This window comes from Mandrillus leucophaeus, unplaced genomic scaffold, assembly GCF_000951045.1.
Source record: "Mandrillus leucophaeus isolate KB7577 unplaced genomic scaffold, Mleu.le_1.0 Scaffold252, whole genome shotgun sequence".
Classification (NCBI taxonomy): Eukaryota; Metazoa; Chordata; class Mammalia; order Primates; family Cercopithecidae; genus Mandrillus; species Mandrillus leucophaeus.
The window spans coordinates 3,479,502-3,492,013 of NW_012102610.1; the positions used below are offsets into that span (position 1 = coordinate 3,479,502).

Sequence of the window (12,512 nt, forward strand, 5' to 3'; positions counted from 1 at the left end):
AGACAGGGTCTTGCCCTGTCATCCAGGCTGGAATGCAGTGGCACGCTCACGGCTCTCTGCAGCTGCGACCTCCAGGGCCCAAGCAGTCCTCCCACCTCAGCTTCTCAAGTAGCTGAGATCACAGGCATGTGCCTTGATTCCCGGCTGATTTTTTAGTTTATTTTTAGGGGCGAGGTCTCCCTGTGCTGCCCGGGCTGGTCTCCTGGACTCAAGCCATCCTCCCGCCTCAGCCTTCCAAAGTGCTGGGATTATAGGCATGAGGCACCATGCCCAGCCTGTTTTCAGAGTTTCTTATTCTTACTCGTAGTTTAGTGTCGTATCACTAATTTTGGTAAATTCTTGGCCATTCAAATGTTTCTTCTCTATTGTCTCTTTTGGACTTCTCCCACAGCTGTTGTATGTTCTCTAGGAAGGAAAATCTCTTTCCTCTATATTTCAGTTTGGGTAGTTTCTACTAGCCTATTTTCAAGTTTACTGATTCTTTTTTCAGCTGTTTCAAGTCTACTGGTAAGCCTCTCAAAGCCATTTGTCATTACTGTATCTTTATTTCTAATTTGGTTTCCACTTGATTTTTTATAATTTTCATTTCTCTCTGTGAAATTACCTGTCTGATCTCATATGTTGTCTACCTCTTCCATTAGAGTTTTTACTATATTAATCATGTTTTAAATTTACTGTCTTGTGGTTCCAGAATTTATGTCATACATGGGTCCGGCTCTGATAATTGCTTTGTCCCTTTGAGCTGTGTTTTTATTACTGCCTTTGCCATGCTTCATAATTTTTGTTTAAAGCTGAATGTGCTGTATATGACAGGAGATACTGAGGTATATACTTGATATGCTTGTAGAAGACTGCTAGTTTCCTGCAAGTCCTTTAGGGTGGAGATTTGTGTTAATCTGTTCAGGCATTGGTCTGTGTTTGATGTTTATTATTGCTGTGGTTACTGGAGTTGACATTTGTTGTTGCCATGGGAACAAGAAGCTTCAAATTTTCCCAGTAATACCTTGTTCTTGTCTTCCTGCTTGGCTTTGGGTTTTCCCTTTGTGCTATTTCTCCGTGAGAGTCTGAGTCTTGCAGCTCTCTCAGGTGTATTCCATTGTTTTTACTCAAAGCCTGTCAGTAAGGTAGTGGAGGGTGAGGGGAGTTCTGTGATGTTCTGGTTAAGCCTTATATTTATGCAGATAGTAGAACCTGGGTCTAGGGGGTGTGGCCTTCACAAGACTATTGCCTTCTTTTTCCCAACTGCTATGGGTATTCAATAGTATCCTCAAGCTGAGGTTTTTTTCAGCTCTTTCCCGCTGCATTAGGGCTATTGCTGTTTTAGAGAAACAGTGAAGATGGATAGGGGTGAAAATTGGGTGTCAGCCTCCTTTCCTTCCTCCAGCTGTAGTGGGATTCCACCAGAAATTGCTCTTTACTGATTAAGCCTTTTGTTCCACAGGGAGATAAGGGAAATAGACTGGTTTAGCATTGTTGCTTGCTCTTCCCTCGTTAGTTCCACGGGGGTGGAGATGGAGGAGCGTTCTCTACTTTCTCCTTGCTTCCCCCTGCATTAGAGAGCCTTTTGAGGTTCCTGGAGGAAAAGCCACAAGAGGATGGGAACTATCCTATGATTGCAGCCCTCGAGGACTTCACACTCTGATTCTAACCTACATTCAGTCTTCAGAGTTCGTCAGAATGTTTGGTTTAATCTTCCTATCTGCACTGGAATTCTTCCATGCTCTTGGGACTGTTTCCTTTGGTCAGAGATGAGGCTTTTAGGTGCCTGTCTAGCCTTAGCTGTTGCTCCATCACTGTTGTATTGCCTGGAGGCTGGGATAGAGGTAAACAAAAAAGAAAAGGAGGAAAAAGTTATTTCCTCCCAGCTCTTTTTGAACCTTAGGAGTACACATTGTGGTCAGAGAATATACTGTGTATCATTTAAGTTTTTTTAAATTTGTGAGACTTGCCTTAGGGCTCAACGTATGGTCAATTTTTGTAAATGATTTCTTTCTGCTTGAAAGAGTATCTATTTTGTAATTATTGAGTGCTGTGTCATATTAATATCTGTTTAGATCCAGTTTGTTCATGCTATTCAAATCTATATTTCTACCCTCTCCCTTTATTTGAGTCATTTGTTCTATCACCTACTGAGAAGAATACAAAATTTATTATGATTATGGATTTTTTCTCCCATTTCTTTTTATAATTCTGCTAAGTTTTGCTTTATATATTTGGAGGCTATGTTATTTACATGCATACAAATTTAAAATTGTTGCATCTTCCTGATAAATTATACCTTTGTAGGTATTAATGCTTTTGTGCATTTAGTCTACTTTGAATACAATTAATACAGCTAGAGCAGCTGCATTTCAGTTTGTTAGTATGACTTTTTCCCATACTTTCAACTATTTTCTGTAATTTTAAGTGTAATTCTTGATTAATTTAAAAAAATATTAATTTTTGTCTTCTGGTCCAATTGCATTTAATGTAATTACTGAGTATTTGAATTTACATTTGACATCTTACATTTTGCTTCTTATATGTTTTATTTGTTCTATAATCTTGTTTTCTCTTCTTTTTTGGATTTGAGTATTTTAATTATTTCTGCCTTCTATTTAGTGTGTTTGTTCTCCCTCCGGAGTAACATTAGTTACCAGTTACCTGTCCACCATTCCAGAATGAAATAGTCTGTGCATATACAGTATGTACTCACTCCTTTAAAAGTAGTAGCATGATATATACATGGTTCTGCACTTTAGATTTTTTTAAATAAATAGACTTTTAAAAAACATACTGCAGTTTGCTTGCTGTTTTTACACTCTTGGACAGTACAGGAACCTTGGAACCCTGTGACTCCAAGTATGGGCTCTGATTTTGTATTTTTATTCTTTATACAATTGAAACCTCATCACACGTTATTATTGCTTTAATAATTCAATGTTGTTTGATATCTCTTTCTGGATTCTAAAACAGAGTATCTGTCTCCTTGGTGATGGGTTGCTGGGTGGGGCTGGTTCAGCTAGATAATTATTTAGGAAAAACTAAGAATATGCTAACAGATGGAAAAAGCCTCTGTCATTAAAAAAAAAAAAAAATATATATATATATATGAATGAGAGAAACCGTGACTGATTTTTTAAAATTATGTTTGAAAAAGAAAAACTTATTGACAGCATGAAAACACAGCCATGAATAGGAAACAGTGGTCATAATAAGATCTTCACTAAGGACCTTAGGAAAAAGGATTTCAAGAGGATCAAAGGAGAGAGAGAGAAGCTTTCTTGGGTAGTTAAAACATTTCCATTTTATTGTGGCATAAATGAGGTGCAAAAGAAAGGAAAACTGAAATTTCATAGTTGTAACATCTTCGGCCAGGGTGGTAAGAGAGTAGAGAAATATTTAAGCAGGTCTAAAGGAATAAGGGACATCTTACCAAGGCTGGTTGCAAGGAAGTAGCTCTCACACAGTCTAGAGGGAGCCCATAGGGTTTGCTAAAAGGCAACAAATTTCTTTGGAGCTAAATGAAGTATGGATGACATTTTATTGTTGTTGAAATAAGATGCAGGAGGATGAATTGTACTTTTAAGTAATACATTTCCAGCTGAGAACTGTAAATACTCGTTTTATCAGATGCTTTTTTAGCATCTCTTACAGTGGTATGAGGAATTCCTGTTGACTCTTCAGTACTTTGTGTGCTCATTCCTTTCCATTTACTTTTTTATGACCCCTTTCCAGCCATACCAATGGGCTCAGCTCTTCCTTGTCATCTTTTTCTAAATTATTAAAGTTCGTTACCTAATTTCTCTGATTATCATCTTTTCCTTCTCTCATGCATCTTACATGATTGTTAGGCCTAAAACATGTCTTATATCCTGGAAATTCTATAGTGGCTCTTTGTTTTCTGTTAAATCAAGTCAAAATTTTAGTCAGTAGACCTGTTTTGGCCTTAGGTTTTTCAACTGTAAATTGGTTGGTTTCAACAACCCCCTTATCTTGTGGGTTGTTGTGAGGATTAGAGATGATATTCACCTGAGTGCAGTTTAATGCAATTTAATATAAATACTCAATAATTACCTAACATTTGAAGCCCTCTTTAACTTCCCAGGCTTACCCATTTAATCTTATTTTCCCTATTCAGAAATGTGTATCCACCAGTATGGTCTATCTGACCTCTTTACAGTATGCCCAAACATACTGTGTTTACTGCCTGCTGGCTGAAGGTGTTGGCCCACATCTTTCTGCTTATTCATCCATCTTCTCATCCTTCAGAGCTCAGTAAAAGCTGCTGCTTTTTTCATCAAACTTTCCCAAACAAATCCAATTCTAACTGATCTTCCTGACTTCTAATGGTAATTGCAGTCTTTCTTACACACTTCACCACTTGTGTAGTTTTGTGCTGTTTTCTGTATATTTCCTGTATGGATGTTTTATTTTCTGTCCTAGATTGTGAATTCCTGAGGGCAAGGTCATATGCTTTATTTGGTCTGTATAATGCTAGGTACATGGCAGATGTCTCAAAAATACTTGTCTAATTAAGTTGCTTCTCTGGTAATACCTGTCAGAAGCAAGTTTTCCAGGAAAAATTTAATTTAGTGCTTCCAATTCTTTGTTGTACATGGTGGCTCTGGTTCGTAATTTAAAAAATTTAATGAATACTGAAGGTTAGCTAAAAAGTAAAAATAAATAGAAACAATAAAAACCTTTTTTTTTTGGTAGAGACATGGGGTCTTGCTGTGTTGCCCAAGCTGGTCTTTGAACTCTTGGCCTCAAATGAGCCTTCTTGCCTTGGCCTCTCAAAGTGCTGGGATTACAGGTGTAAGTCACTCTGCATTGCCAAGATGTGTTTTTTTTGTTGTTGTTGTTGTTTTAAAATTGAGACAGGGTCTTGCTTTTGCTCCCAGGCTAGAGGGCAATGGTGCAACCATAGCTCACTGTAACCTCCAGTTCCTGGGCTCAAGACGTCCTCTTGCCTCAATCTCCCAAGTAGCTGGGACAGGTGTGCACTATCACACCTGGCTAATCTTTAAAAATTGTTTTAGAGATGGGGTGTCACTGTTACCCAGGCTGATATCAAATTCCTGGACTCAGATGATCTTCCTGCCTCGAAGTGCTGGGATTATAGGCATGAACCATTATGCCTGGCCTAAGATAGGATTTTTAGAATTGCCTTTGAATAGAGAATGGGAGATGCAGAACAGGAAACTACTTGAAAAAAAATTTACTTATAAAATTGTGGTGTTTTCATGTACCTGTTTTATATTTCGTGTTACTTTAAAATTATAATTAATGGAATATCCATTCCTTATTCAGTATGATAGTGTTAAAATATTTATTGCTTCTTAAAATATTTGCCACTTTAAGTGCTAAGTTAATATTTTTTCCAGAATACTTTCTTTCTTGATTATAATTATTCTTGATTATACTTTCAAAAAATGAGAAAATACTGGAAAGTACTAGAAAAAAACAAACCCTACTTCTACCAGTGAGAGATGAGCTATTGCATTTTGCTACCAGCTATTAACATTTTGTTGGATATACTTTCAGTTGTTTACTGCATATCTATAAAAGGTAAGTTTCCCCATCTAAGTTTCTGACCTTGTAATTCTTAATGTTTGCTTTTCAGCTTTTCCTAAAAGGATTGTACACCTTAGAAGTGCTTGAGGAAGAGTGATGAAGGCAAGTATCCGACTCTTTGTAGTCAGTGAAATTTAACTTGGTTCATGTCCAGACCAAAAAGCTTTGGTCACCATATTTATCAAAAAACTAAAAAATTGGAAAGAAAAACTTAAGGGAAAAAAAGACAAGGCAATTTGCATATAATTTGCTATGATTTTGTGGAGCACACTCCTAAATGGTTGATGGATTTTAAAAACGTAATTTTTTCACTTATTTCTGATACTAATTTAGAACCATTTGTTTTCTGAGCGTGAGCGAATGGCGTATTAGGTCTTCAGTAAAATTGTGCTAGAAAAGTTAATTGTTGAAAATTCTGAGAACTTAACAAAATTATTTGAAATGCCTGGCTGGTAGGTGGCTGCGTTTTTTGTCCCCCTTTCTCACCTTTTGCTCCTTCGACCTCTCCTCTTTCACTCCTTCGACCTCTCCCCTTTGTCCTGTGTCCTTTTGCTCCTTTTTCTCTTTCTCCCTCTGGTTTACTTATAATAACTTTACTTTTCAGAGAAGCTGAGTGAATAAAAAAGAAGCCAGCATTTCCTTCTTACCAAAAAGCATTTGATAGGCTTATGCAGTTAAACTTGTTTGTGTTAAACTGGAAATCTAAAAATTAGTTAATTGGGCGGGGCGCGGTGGCTCATGCTTATAATCCTAGCACTTTGGGAGGCTGAGGAGGGTGGATCACTTGAGGTCAGGAGTTCGAGACCAGCCTGGTCAACATGGCGAAACACCATGTTTTTACTAAAAATACAAAAATTAGCCGGGTGTGGTGGTGGGTTCCTGTAATCCCAGCTACTTGAGAGGCAGAGGCAGGAGAATTGCTTGAACCCAGGAGGCAGAGGTTGCAGTGAGCTGAGATTGTGCCACTGCACTCCAGCCTGGGTGGCAGGGGGAGACCCTGTCTCTAAATAAATAAATAAATAAATAGTTAATTGGGAAATTTTATAAACTGTTCAACAGTTACTATTTATATTCATTTGAGCCTCTGTAAGACATACAGAAGAAAAGAAGGGTGTCCCTATACAACTTTGAGATTATTGAATTTCTTTTGTGCTTGCATTCTGTCAGCAGTTTTATAGAGTTAATTATTGCAACATCACTATTTGTATTTTTGCCACAGCATTTGACCTTGGTAGCCTTAAAGATTTTCTATTGGCCTACAAAAAATTTTAGCAGCCTTCAAAACCTTAACTAGTTTCTTAGTGCTGCTGTTACGCAGATGATAGCTACAAGTGTAAGTACCATATTACATTTTATAATCAGTACAGTAGATTGTTTTTCAAAATTCTTGCCTTAAAACTTGATGTTTAAAGCTCAATTTAGGTTTCTTTAGGGCTGCTTGCTAAGTGAGGCTATGTGCTGGTATGATTAAGGTAAGTTTTGCCTTTGAAAAATCCCAGAATTTATTACTATTTTGTTGCTTATTCTTTGTAGCTGTGAAGATAGTCTTGGCATGGAAATTAACACCTTACTCTCAGCTTTTCCCAGGAAATGCTAACTTTTCCTTGTAATCAATCATCATTTTGAATTATTTGAAAATAAATGATTTGGCCGGGTGCAGTGGCTCATACCTGCAATCTCAGCCCTTTGGGAGGCTAAGGTGGTTGGATCACTTGAGGTCAGGAATTTGAGACCAGCCTGGCCAACATGGTGAAACCCTATCTCTCTAAAAATACAAAAATTAGCCATGTATGGTGGCACGCACCTGTAATCCCAGCTACTCTGGAGGCTGAGGCAGGAGAATTGCCTGAACCCAGGAGGCAGAGGCTGTAGTGAGCCGAGATTGTGCCACTGCACTCCAGTCTGGGTGACAGAGCAAGACTCTGTCTCAAAAAAACAAAAACAAAAATAAATTGTTTTATAAATGCTTGTGAAATCTCAAATGAATTTACTGACTTTCAAAATGTACCACATTCTCTATTAGTTTATAATAGGGCCCAAATAAGTAGATTTGCTGAGTAATAAATTCCTAGTACCTGTGCATATGAGACAAGTAGAATGATCCTCAACCTTGACATCATTCCTTTATTCTTGCTGTCTTTTAATCTCATGGGATAAACATATTTTATACATTTTACTTCAAACAACAACAACAAAGGTCAGTTATATTAGCTAATGTGCAAATAGAGGAAAAAGTAAACTACTTTTTCAGTACTGTTCTGCTGCTTTCACACCCTCCCATCTTCTCAGGATCTAAATAGCCCAGTGCAAGAAGAGACGAGTTGATATACACTGATAGGGGATTATTTTGGTTACATTAGCCCTTTTCCTCTGAGGAACTCTATTCTTTGCAGATTAGAAATAAAATTCAGTAACTATTAGCCAGCCAGCCAAACTCATGAGGAATGATGAAATAATTACTATTATTTAAAAAAATCAGAGTAACATTGTATTATATGTTTATTTCATATTTGTTTAGAAGGGGATAATTAAATATGTACACTATTGGCAAAATTTTTGCCCACAAGGAGCCCCAGAAAACTGCACCAGAGGCTAAGACAGTTTTTGATCTAATAAGGGCAAGGGTTTCTTTCTTGGCTCTCCCAAAGGGATAGAGATGAACAAAAGCAATGCACAATCAGGAAAAGGGTAACAGGCCACAGTGGGATGGCTAGATTTCAGTAGAGCCACAAAGAATTTGGGTGAAAGGCAATGAAACTTCCATTCTCATGGTTGTTACTCATTTGCCTAATTTAGGAACAAACAATTTTGTGGCATTTAGAAAGTAGGAAGGTACTAGAGAGAGACAAATATCTTTATCCGTGTCTCCCTGTTTATGCTCCTCAGTTATGAAGAGGTTAGGCGATGGAATCATGGGCATGAAAGAATATGGACAGTGGAGCCACAGTGACAGTGCCCATATAATATTTGAAGAAAGTCTTCTGAGAGTAGTCATCAGGAAGAAAACTTTAGTGAGTTTGCATTCCTGTTCCACTAAACTCTAATAGCCTTGAGTTCATAGGGAACTCTTTTTATCCAGCTAATTTATGGCTCCCTAGATTGCCACTTGGTGGCAGCAAGTCCACATATTCCCAGAACAGGAGCACCATGGTGCTTCATTGGTAGTGGCTTAAATTGTTGAAAGTAGTTGGTAGTGTAGGGAGTTTTAAAGTCCTTTAAACAAAAAGTTGAAGAAAAATATGGAAATAACCTCCTACATCATATTTTGCATTCTCTAGCAGCTTGTGTGCATGTATATAATTTGTTTTATATATTTGCACAAATGCAGTACAAAAATAAACACTTCCTATTAGGAAAAATCTCATCATCTCCCATCCCCCCTCCTTTTTTATTTTGCATGTGATTTTAGTAACCATGGCAGTTGCGTTGATTTTACATCTTAGTTTCAGCTTCCTTTTAATTTCTTGCATTTAATACTGGTATATGGTTGCTGTTTGACCTTTCTTTTTCTCTACTTTTCTCTCATACCCAGTTACTTTGCTTTTGAGTTTGTATGGATATATGGGAAGCTTCTGTCAGGGATGACACTATAGAGAAAGGGATTTCTTTGAATCTCCTTTCTTGATAGCTGGTACTGAGCAAAGCTCTAGTCTCTGATTCTGATTCTGTCTGAACCATTCACTCATATGGTGCCAGAAAGATCATTTGTGCTTTAGCAGAGAATTCAACTTACAGGATTTTATTTTCCATTCTCTTCTCAAAAGAGCAAACCTGTCATCTCTAGTTACCAGTGAACTTGATGAATATGAATGGTAACACAGACTCTGTTTTCCATTAAAATCCACATATAGTTAGGTTGGGATATCCACTTCTCACTGTTGTTCTTTGACTATACTGAGTTTCAGCCTGTGAATAATTAACTGGTTATGAATGAGAGGGATTAAATTGCCTCAGCTAGAGTAAACCTGTTTGATGGTCTGTTCTCTTGATTACCCAAGCAATGGCTGTTATGTCAACTACCATTATAGTGTCCATTCCAAGATATGGCTCCTCTAATATCTAATTCTGTATATATTGAATCTTGTAGGGATTTTTGTTTTTGAACATTGCTATTTTAATTTCCTATGTACTTGTTCTGGACTTTTTCTCTCATTCTAAAAAATAATCATTACCCACTATCTAGAAAACTGTCTTTTAATCTTCTGATTAAAGATTGCTTAATGATAGTGCCTATTTGTTTGGCCAGTAGCATGCTTTTCTTTGTTTAACACTGGAGTTTCTGCATGGATTTATAATATAAGTTTTTTTTTTTTTTTTTTTTTTTTTTTAAATATTAGATAGGCATGAAGCCTTCGTCTCACAGCTGCATGCGTAGTCACTGTTGAAGCAAATGCCTAGTCACTGTTGAAGCAAATGCCTACCTAATTTGACACTCTTGGTGTGTTTAAAAAATTTTTTTGAGTTTGCAAATAAGCATATTAAGTCTACTGATGGAGCCTTCGGGCAGTGAACAGTTATTTGAGGACCCTGATCCTGGAGGCAAATCCCAAGATGCAGAGGCCAGAAAGCAGACAGAATCAGAACAGAAATTGTCTAAAATGACCCACAATGCTTTGGAGAACATTAACGTGATTGGCCAAGGCTTGAAGCATCTCTTCCAGCACCAGCGCAGGAGGTCATCAGTGTCTCCACATGATGTGCAGCAAATTCAGGCAGATCCAGAACCTGAAATGGATCTGGAAAACCAGAACGCATGTGCTGAGATTGATGGTGTCCCCACCCACCCCACAGCTCTGAATCGTGTCCTGCAGCAGATTCGAGTGCCACCCAAGATGAAGAGAGGGACAAGCTTGCATAGTAGGCGGGGCAAGCCAGAGGCCCCAAAGGGAAGTCCCCAAATCAACAGGAAGTCTGGTCAGGAGATGACAGCTGTTATGCAGTCAGGCCGACCCAGGTCTTCATCCACAACTGATGCCCCTACCAGCTCTGCTATGATGGAAATAGCTTGTGCTGCTGCTGCTGCTGCTGCTGCATGTCTACCGGGAGAGGAGGGAACTGCGGAGCGGGTAAGTTTGTTAGATTTTGTTTTTCTGTTAACTTACTGTTTTTTCGTACCTAGGACTCTCCAGACTTTCCTTTGGTAACTAAAAAGATATCTCAGCAAATACCTTAAAGTTATGGTAAAAGCATTTTTTTCCCATTTCAAATGGGCAAATAATAATTATAGCTAATGAATGAATGCTTAGAATTATATTCCTATTTCCTTCCTAACATATTGCTGTATTTTATCCTTTCGTTAAAACCTTAAGTATATTTCATGTATTCTTGCTGTGTATTTATTTAAGAGGGTCAGTTTTATGGTGGAGGAATAAAGATGCTTTATTTCTTATTGTTTTGATTTTGCACATGGAAATGGCTTTCTTACATTAATGAATGTAGTGAATAAAGTTCTAGAATCTGAGTTTGTCTATGCTTACCATGGAAGTACACTAAGTTGGTTATAATTTTCATATACTTTGTAGTACATCAACAGCATTCATTATACATTTTGTATGCCACAGTAGAGCATATACATTATTATAGTGTACTATTAATAAGCAGATTGTTTTGGGTTTACCCAAAACCAGGCATATTAAATCTAGGAGAAACTTTTTCCGTATAACTCAGTTATGGTTAGTTGAGGCACATAGAATAAATAGTCCTGCTAGGGTTTGAAAACTCAGGTAAACGTAGCCATGCAGGTAGTGACAACGAGTGAACTTCAGTGTTATGGAGCCTGGACAAACTGAGGAGTTCCTGATTTAGGAAATCTGGAGTAGCCAGATTTAGGAAAAGCAGTGTGTATTAGGCTGCAATGACGGGAGCTTTTTGGATCACTTATAGTAAGGGCAGAAGGAAAGGGAAATTTTTGTAATGCCTGGCTGTACCTGGAAGATAGAGAAAAGTGGAAGAAGTTTGAGGGAGATGTATGTGTTCAAATAAAAAGATTTCTAAGTTTGAATTAGTTGAACTTATTATAAGCAACACTAGTAAGGCAGGTGTACTTTTCTCCCAGTGGGGAAGAAATGAAGCGGGGAAAAGGATAATTCCTGTTGTTTACCACCAGGTGGTGCCCTCGGCGAGGATTGGTAGGTGGAAGTGAGGGGATGGATGCCTGACAGGACATTGATTAACCCAGGGTGAAAATTTAATTAGTACAGGAAGTCATTAGGATATGGGCTAACTTGAGCACAGTGACTATTAAATAGTGATAGTGCTCTTATAAATATTGAACTGAATTGATAATTGTGGAAGTGGAATGGACAATAGAAGAACAGGTAGGATTTGATAACAATGTTAGAATAAAAAATTTTAAAATCTGAAGTTTGCTTGGGAGAATCGGAAGATACTGTCCATTTCCACTAAACAGTTGAAAAATTGTATTTTTTAAAGAAAACCATTCAGTTTCAGTTGGGTGGCTGACACCTACTATCAAGAGAATGTCTTATATAATAATAATTATAGAAGACATTAATGTATTTCCAGTTCCTTTAATAATATAGAACTGGAAAAGTGGGCATAAGTTAGAGATGAAGATGTATTTTGGCTTTCTAATTGTTCTCCCTTAAAGATGCTTTACATAGCAAAACTTGATTGCCAAAGCAAGTAACTTACAGGTTTATTGACCCTACTTCTGAAGGCCAGAATGTTTATGGCTACGTCCTTTCCCCCAATACTGAGTTTCCTTTAATATAAATATGTATTCATTGGCCTCAAAGATATTTTTATTACCCTTAATGATCTCATGTGGGCATCAAATACAGTTCTTGTAAGAGTAAAAGTGAAGGTACAGATAAGCTAAGTGTTCCCAACCTTGGTAAATTTTTTATGCAAAGTGTAATATCATAGGGATGCTTCTTAAAGTTTGTTTTTGTTTGGTTGGTTGGTCGGGGTTTTTTTTTTTTTTTTTTTTTTTT

The 12,512-nt window shown here is 37.4% G+C and overlaps 1 pseudogene across 1 annotated transcript in view; it reads left to right on the plus strand.

Moving 5' to 3' along the window:
* LOC105542208 overlaps positions 1 to 11,010 on the plus strand; it is a 55,581-nt pseudogene extending 44,571 nt beyond the window's left edge. The window contains exons 2-3 of the transcript XR_001006433.1: positions 5,606 to 5,658; positions 9,894 to 11,010. The product of XR_001006433.1 is annotated as a transmembrane and coiled-coil domains protein 1 pseudogene (transcript). The remainder of the gene's footprint in view (positions 1 to 5,605; positions 5,659 to 9,893) is intronic.
* The last annotated feature ends 1,502 nt before the right edge of the window (positions 11,011 to 12,512 follow it).